The sequence below is a fragment of the Gossypium arboreum genome, chromosome 10 (assembly GCF_025698485.1).
Source record: "Gossypium arboreum isolate Shixiya-1 chromosome 10, ASM2569848v2, whole genome shotgun sequence".
Classification (NCBI taxonomy): Eukaryota; Viridiplantae; Streptophyta; class Magnoliopsida; order Malvales; family Malvaceae; genus Gossypium; species Gossypium arboreum.
The window spans coordinates 22902587-22911086 of NC_069079.1; the positions used below are offsets into that span (position 1 = coordinate 22902587).

General features: G+C 32.5%; 1 pseudogene; it reads right to left on the minus strand.

The window, feature by feature from the left end:
• The window catches only part of LOC108487778 (uncharacterized), a 28492-nt pseudogene extending 21461 nt beyond the window's left edge, over nucleotides 1–7031 (minus strand).
• Between the last annotated feature and the right edge of the window lie 1469 nt (nucleotides 7032–8500).

The window sequence follows — 8500 nt, forward strand, 5'->3', positions numbered from 1 at the left end:
CAGCTCAAAAATTTCTACGCAATAAGACGTACTCAAAAAGATTCTTGATTAAGAAACGTGGAAGAGTTCATGCTCCAAACAAAACAAATGTTGAGTATTACCCGGATGAGAATTTGATAAGTACAAGAGCCTCAAAGCAGGGACAAAGTTTAACCAGGGGCAAAAGAGTGATATCGGAAACGTCGATTACTTGTAAAGCTTGAAGACGGGTACAAAGCCTAAAGAGAAAGTCAAGAGTCAAAACAATGAATGCAGATCATCAAAAATCGTGACGAAAAAGGGATATATGACAAACATTCCTAAAGCTTATAGCATAATCATGTAGGCATAAAGGCATTTAAGACAAACATGTGCATATCATGATAACATCAGGCATGACATATACAGGTACTCCAGCAGAGCAAGAGGATGTGATGATAGCTGAAAAGACACATGAGTTCCTCCGGATGACATGTTTTGGTATTCTGATTTTTATTTCCGTTTCGTAATTCAACCCATACTGCAAGAAGTGAGTTGAGCCTCAAGACACGTTGAGGTATTTTCAATTTCTGTCTTTCAAAAAAATTCAACTCATACGGCAAGAAGTGAGTTGAGCCTCAAGACACGTTGAGGTATTTTCGATTTCTGTCTTTCAAAAAATTCAACTCATACTGCAAGAAGTGAGTTGAGCCTCAAGACACGTTGAGGTAATTTCAATTTCTGTCTTTCAAAATAATCAACTCATATTGCGAGAGGTGAGTTGAGCCTCAGGACACGCTGAGGTAATTTTGATCTCCGTTTTCGAAAATCAACTCATATTGCGAGAGGTGAGTGGAGCCTCCGATCACATGTCGAGGTATTTTCAAATTCTGCTTTTCAAATTAAGTTTCAAAAACCAACTCATATCGCGAGAAGTGAGTTGAGCCTTAGCTCACGTGCTGAGCTTTAGCTCACGTGCTGAGTTATTTCTGTTTTAATGTCTGTTTTTTTAAGAGTCAACTCATATTGCGAGAGGTGAGTTGAGCCTTGGCTCACGTGTTGAGTCACTTTCAATTTCTGTTTTTCAATTTCTGTCTTTCAAAAAAATCAACTCATATTGCGAGAGATGAGTTGAGCCTCAAGACACGCTGAGGTAATTTCAATTTCTGTTTGTCAAAAATCAACTCATATAGCGAGAGGTGAGTTGAGTCTCGGCTCACATGCTGAGGTCTTTTCAATTTCTGTTTTTCAATTTCTGTCTTTCAAAAAAATCAACTCATATTGCGAGAGGTGAGTTGAGCCTCAGGACATGCTGAGGTAATTTCAATTTCTGTTTTCTTCAATTTATGTTTTTCAAAAATTAGCTCATATTGCGAGAGGTGAGTTGAGCCTCAGGACACGCTGAGGTATTTTCAATTTCTGCTTTTCAAAAAAATCAACTCATATTGCGAGAGGTGAGTTGAGCCTCAGGACACGCTGAGGTAATTTCAATTTATGTTTGTCAAAAAAAATCAACTCATATTGCGAGAGGTGAGTTGAGCCTCAGGGCACGCTGAGGTATTGTCAATTTCTGTTTTTCAATTTCTATTCGTCAAAATCAACTCATATTGCGAGAGGTGAGTTGAGCCTCGAGGCACGTTGAGGTATTTTCAATTAATGTTTTTTCAATTTATGCTTTTCAAGAATCAACTCATATTACGAGAAGTGAGTTGAGCCTTGGGTCACATGCCGAGGTATTTTAAAAATCTGTTTGGCAAATTCTGTTTTCAAAAATCAACTCATATTGCGAGAAGTGAGTTGAGCCTTTGCTCACGTGCTGAGCTATTTTTCAATTTTTGTTTTTAATGTCTAATTTTTAAAAGTCAATTCATATTGCGAGAAATGAGTTGAGCTCAGGATCACACACCGAGTAAAGAATAAAGATTGGAGCCGATTGAAGGCACCAGATTTTGTCTCCCTGAAGTTGCAGTGGAGCTGGTCGAGGATATCAGATCTTGCCTTTCTGAAGTGGCAGAAGAGAAGACCAAAACCTTATCTCATGGAAGCAATAGAAGAGAAGATTGAAGCTATAGATCTCATCCTTCTGAAGTTACAGTGAAGCAGATGGAAGCCACAAATCTCATATCCTTGAAACTACATTGAAGTAGATTGAAACTACAAGGCACATATCAGAAGATGCAATGAACTGAACCAAAGCTACAAGATGCGGTGGACTAGCAAGAGACTGCCCAGAAAAGAAGAGCGCCAAAGAAGTCAACAATTGGCAAGACCGGGCAAAATTGGTCTTTCTTTGTGTCTTTGCTCTATTCCCGTTACACGACAATGAGCAAAGAGGGGCAGCTGTACAAGCCCAATATTGCCCGGGCCCATAAACAGATAAAATAAAACAACCAAATAAAACAATTACAAAACCCAATTACAAGACTAAAATAGCAGGCCCAACTTCTACATCAAATGACCCAAACAATAAAAAACCTAAAGCCCACCTAGCCCAACAAACTAAACATTTTCAGCAGCAAAAAACCCTAGCCACCAAGTTTTCAGCTGCCACTCCCCTCACCCTTGGCCATCACGCGCACCACCCACGCACGTCCCTCACCTTCTCGTGAGCCACCCACATCGACACACACCTGCAGAGACAAAAACAACAAGAGAGAAAGCATGCGAGGATGGGGAAGAAATAAAAAAGAACGAAAATAAAAAAATAAAAGATGAATGTTTTGTAGATCGGCCTTAAAAAGCCAAAATCTATGGAGATTTTACAAAGATTGAAAAAGAGACAAACACAAAAATCCCTCCGAACTTCGAATACAAAGAAAAAAATCAATAAAAAGGTTTGCATTTTTTTCTCTTCTTCAATTTTTTTCTTTGTTTTTTCTTCTTTCTATATACATATACATATATATATTATTAAGAAAAAAAACAAAAAAAAGTTACCTTTTGAACTTCCGGCCACCATGCGCGGTGGCCGGCGACGGTGGCGGCGCGACCAACGGCGGTGGCCCAGTGACCGGGATTCCACCGGAGAAGAAAAGGCTTGAGAGGATTTTAAGGGAGGGGAAGAGAGCATGGAAGCTTTTTTTTTTTGTTTTTTTTAGATTGGGGGTTGAAAATGAAACACAAAAAAAAAAATCTTTGTAATGGTGTTGAAACGGCACTTTTTTTTTGTTTGGTGGGTGGGGTTTGTGCACTTTCCCTAAAAGGGAAATTTATGTGTTTAGTCCTCCTCCCTCGCAACCTCATTCAATTAACCCCATTTTTTATCTTCCTTTGTTTTTTTAAATTTGGCCCTCAGATCTTGTTTGGTTTTCATTTTGATCCCTAATTAACTATCTAATATTTATACTTTTATACCCCGAATTTTCATTTGTTTTTAACCATGTCCTAAATCTATTTAATTCATTTATTAACCTTTTTTATGTTTCATTTATATGTTATTTCAAATATTTTATATGTTGTTTATTTACATCATTATTGTAAATATTATATATATATATTTTTGTACATTTCCTAATATTTTCTTTTATTGTAGATATTATTATTATTATTATTATTATTATTATTATTATTATTATTATTATTATTATTATTATTATTATATGCATATATATGAAGTATCTTTTATGTACATATTATTTTATATTATCATTACCAAGTATATCATTTTCTTCTTATTTTTAATACATGATTTGTTTTTATTTTATTTTTGGAAATATTATTATTATTGTTATTCTAGTTTCTAGTATTCCATGTACATATTTTTATACCATCTTATGTATATATTTTTTAAATACTATATTGTATATATATATATATATATTCTTAATACCATATTGTGTATATATCATTATTACATTTATTTTATTCCTACTATGTTTGTTATTAACATCAAGACATATATTTTATTATACTTGTGTACATATTTTATATATAGTATTATTTTCAGTATATCATTATAATTATTATACCCATTATTTTCACTATTATCACTTATTATTTTATATTACTATGTATATATTCTTCATATACGCCACGTGCACACATTTTCATATGTATATAGGTATATATTATGTATATATTTTAACATTATTAGTTATATTTTTACTATCAAACATTATGTATAGTTTACATACATACTCTTAATATCATGTATCTACATTCATTATTTCCATTTCATATTTAATTCTAGTATCATATATGTCTTTATTGTTTATAATATTATTGTCACATTTATATTCGCTTCAATGTACCTCTAGATTTGTCTTTTATTTATTTGTATTTATTAATTTGCTTTACATTGTTTCGAACATACTTATTCGTGTTTTTATTTCCATAAGCAAGGCAACGTACCGATTTAAACACTATGTCATCGATTTCATCGCTAGGTTGGGTGAATATCAATCGACTCGTGTTAAAACGGTATATCCTTCTCAAAAGAAAACGAAGCTTGAAATTTCTCGTGTTTTACTCGATCTCGACTAAATGTTACATTGAACTCGTATTTTTGAAAATCTAGACAACACATGTTTACGAGATATCAATTTTGGGCGTCGCGAGGGTGCTAATACCTTCCTCGCGCGTAACTGACTCCCGAACCCCAATTTTCCTCTGGCTTTTAACGTAGACCTAAATTCAGCTTTCCTTTTGTTTTAAAAATGAATCTAATAGGTGTCCGATCACACCTAGGAAAAAGGATCAGTGGCGACTCCCTCTTTATTTTAAAATCAAACTTCAAGTTTTCAAATTTTCAATAAATCGCCACAATTAGCGACCGAAACCAAAATTTTTACGTCGCTATATATATATATATATAAAATGTTAAAGTTATCAAATGATAAGTTTTAGTAGTAAATTTGTATGAAATTAGAATTGGTTTGAATGAGTTTTAATTGGATTGATTTGGTTAGTATATGTGAAATACCTATAAGAGTATATTGGTTAGGTATTCAGTATGATTAATTAAACATATTTTAAATGTTTGGATTGGTTGAATGTTTGGTTTTAGTGTTGCTTGAGGTTCAAGATTTGCAGGGCTAGTAAACTTGATGTATAAGGCTCATTTTGAGTCCACACAGCCTGGCTTACGGGTGTGTGACCAGATCGTGTGAGACACACAACTTATACATGAGCGTGAGGCTAGGCCGCATGTCTCTTGCAATTTAAAATTTTCAAAACAGAATGCCCAGAAATCTCCACACGGGTAGAGACAAGGGTGTGTGTCTCAGCCGTGTGAGGTACACAGCCTAGAACATGGGCATGTGTTTCGACCGTGTGAAAACTGCACTTAATTTTTGTTTAAGTCAGAGAGTTACACGGGGTTAGACACGACCTAAAGCACGGGTGTGTCTAGGGTCACACAGGCGTGTCCCTAGACCACACGGGCATGTGAGCCCTGTACTTAGAAATTTTCTTGAAATTTCACGAAAATTTTCTGAACTTCCGATTAAGTCCCCATTTGTTTGTAACACGTGATTTAGGTCTTGGGGGCTTATTAAAATGACATTATGATTAAAATTTTATGATGTGTATATTATATTATTATATAATTGTTTGTATTTGTTCTGAAATGTTTGGTAATGCTTTGTAACCCTATTCCGGCGACGGATAAGGTTAAGGGGTATTACATCGTATTGATATAATACCAGGGGATATAATTAAAAGAATATTTTAAAATTTGAGGACCAATTTAGAACGAATGTCATAGCTTAAGGATGTTTGGTACAAGTAACACAAAATAATAATATATTATAATAGCCCTGTTTGGTAAAACTTAACTAATAGCTGAAAGTTGATATGTATAAAATGACAAATAAGAGCGTGGCAAAAAATGAAATACAGAGATAATTAGAGGATTTGACTATCTAATCCTCCATTTATACCCAAATAAACTAAAAAACTCAAAATTTTATTTACCAAACATTCCGATATATGTGTATATATGGATTATTACCTAACTTCTACACAATAATCTTTGTATATTTCCTTAAATTATAAGTTAAAAATTATTCCATTAATAATTACTGAAGAAGTTACTTTTCCATGTAAATGGAAAGGAAAAAATTGTTAAAATAATTAATTATTTTGCAAATTATTATAAAATTCAATCATTTAATATAAATATAAATATAAATAATATAAATATTTTAATAATTTATTATATATATATATATATATTCCCGTTTTAGTATAACATTTTAAATATTTTTCTATTATCATCATGGTTCTAAAATAATAATAATAATAAAAACACATCTTATTTTATCAATTGGTCATTAATGTAGTAACAAATGATTTAACTTGCTTAAATTAAGGGTTTTCAAGAGATAAATTTATTAAGCTTAACAAATTTATTAATTTAAAAGTTAATATAATTTTTAGTCTCTAAATTTATTAGTTAGATATAGTAGCAATATTAAAAAGAATCATTTTTAAAACATCAATGATCGATTAATGATGAAGGTGCCGTTGATGCGTCTCACGATACCGATAAATACAGTAAAAAACAGGTATAAATTTTTGCTCTGAGTAAATTTCATAATTATTTATTTATTTTTAGGTAAGTTTCCAAAAAAAAAGCCACAAAAATCTAAAGGGAAAGAAAGAAAAAGATAAAAGCTTACTGGATTTAGAAATAAGAGGCGGTGGTCTAACTCAGTGGCATCAAAGTTGACAGTGATTGCATGGCCACCTAGCTGTTCCTCTTTCTCATAAACCACCACGTCAACGCCGCCTTTGGCCACAACATAGGCCGACACCAGCCCTCTTATCCCTCCTCCGATAACCGCCACCACTCCCATCACTCTCTACAACGTAACGTTATGCCTGCAATATCTTTACTTCCATATATAAAAAGAATGCGAAAAGCATTGTTTGATCGCCACCTGTCCAAGATTTACGCTTCCTGGTCTTCTTCTTCCGCAAGATCTCATACGATTCAGTTTAGGTTCCTTTCGTAAGTATAGATACGATGTCGTGTGGGAACCATTCAATACCTGAAGGCTGAAAGATAAAATATCTATCAGTTACAAAAGAATATATTAAGAAAATCCCATAAGATAATTGTCCAGGGTTTAAAGCGTAATTTACAAAGCAGTAAAATAGATTAATAAAAGATAATAAGAAAAGACCTGTGGTTAAGTATGTGTCAAATTGTTTAATGTGAAGTCAACAAATGTCTTACATGCCTAATGCCTTTTATTCTTCCATTTACCATTTAATATTTCAATATGAGTTATATTAATATTTTCAGGATTTTTAAATTAATTCGGTAAAATATAAGTTTAAAATTTATCTATATTTATAAATATTTAATTTAAATATATTAAATTTTTAATTTTTTTATTTTAAAAGTATATTATATTTTAAAAATTAGTAACTTTATAAATACATTCTTGTTTTCTTATTAATTTTTTATGTAAATAAAAGCGATAAGGTCATCCGAAATTAGAAGTTGTGAGTAACATTATATAAATAATTCAATATTTTTATATTTATATAATTAATTTCTATATGACATGAATTACCTACCTAATAAAATAAAGGATAATGTGATAGTTGGCCCTTAAACTTTTTAATGTGATACATTTACTTTGAAATTTTTAATATAATATTTTTTATTAAAAATGTTAAATTTTAATTTTATTTATCATATCTTTCAATCATAAATTGCCACGTAACATTATGTTTCAGCAAAAGAATCCAACTAATTAAATAGGACTTAAAAATAATTATATATTGTATTGGGCCAAATCCGTCCAGGCCCAACAACCTAAACCCTAGCCCAAACACAAAAAAAAAAAGCAAAGAAAGAAAATCAGATTTTTCTAAAACCCTAGCCCCGCATCAAAGATGCCTATCCTGCTGCCACCCACCAAAAATGCACCAAGAAGAGCAGATAAACACAACACGCAAACAGTAGCAGAAACATTTTTTATATTTGTAATCGGCTTTAAAAGGCCGAATGATAAATGTAAAAAATGGGGGAAAGAATCGATTGTATTTTAGGGGGATTTTTCTAACAAAAATTGTATTGAACACGAAAAAGAAATAAATAAAAAAAAAGAAAGTCAGTTTCAAAAAGGTGATTTCCGACTTAAATTTTCTGTAGTTTTGAGTTTTCTTGAGTTTTATTTTCCTTTTGGACTTTCATTTTCGCATTTAAAAGTAGAAAAAGACAAGGAGAACGAAGTTTTACCTTGTAAATATGCCGTGAAACCTCTTCTACTTCGCCGAGATCGAAGTATAAAGAGGATCTCAAGGCTGAAAGAGAAGAACCCCGAGGCTTAAGCATGTTGGTCGCCATTCACGGTGGCAGATCGACACTTAAGAGGGAAGCATAGGGTTCGGCTGAGGGAAATGAAATGGGGAAGTTAGGGTTCTATTTTTGGTTTAGCCAAATAAAGCAAAGGAAAGACTTGAGGTTTTTTTTTTCTTTGATTTGTTCTTAAGTGGCTGAATGTATTTTAGGGTTTTAGGCTTGATTTTGTTCAGCTAATGAAACGACACCGTTTGGTGATAGGGTATAATTCCAAATGGGTCCCTA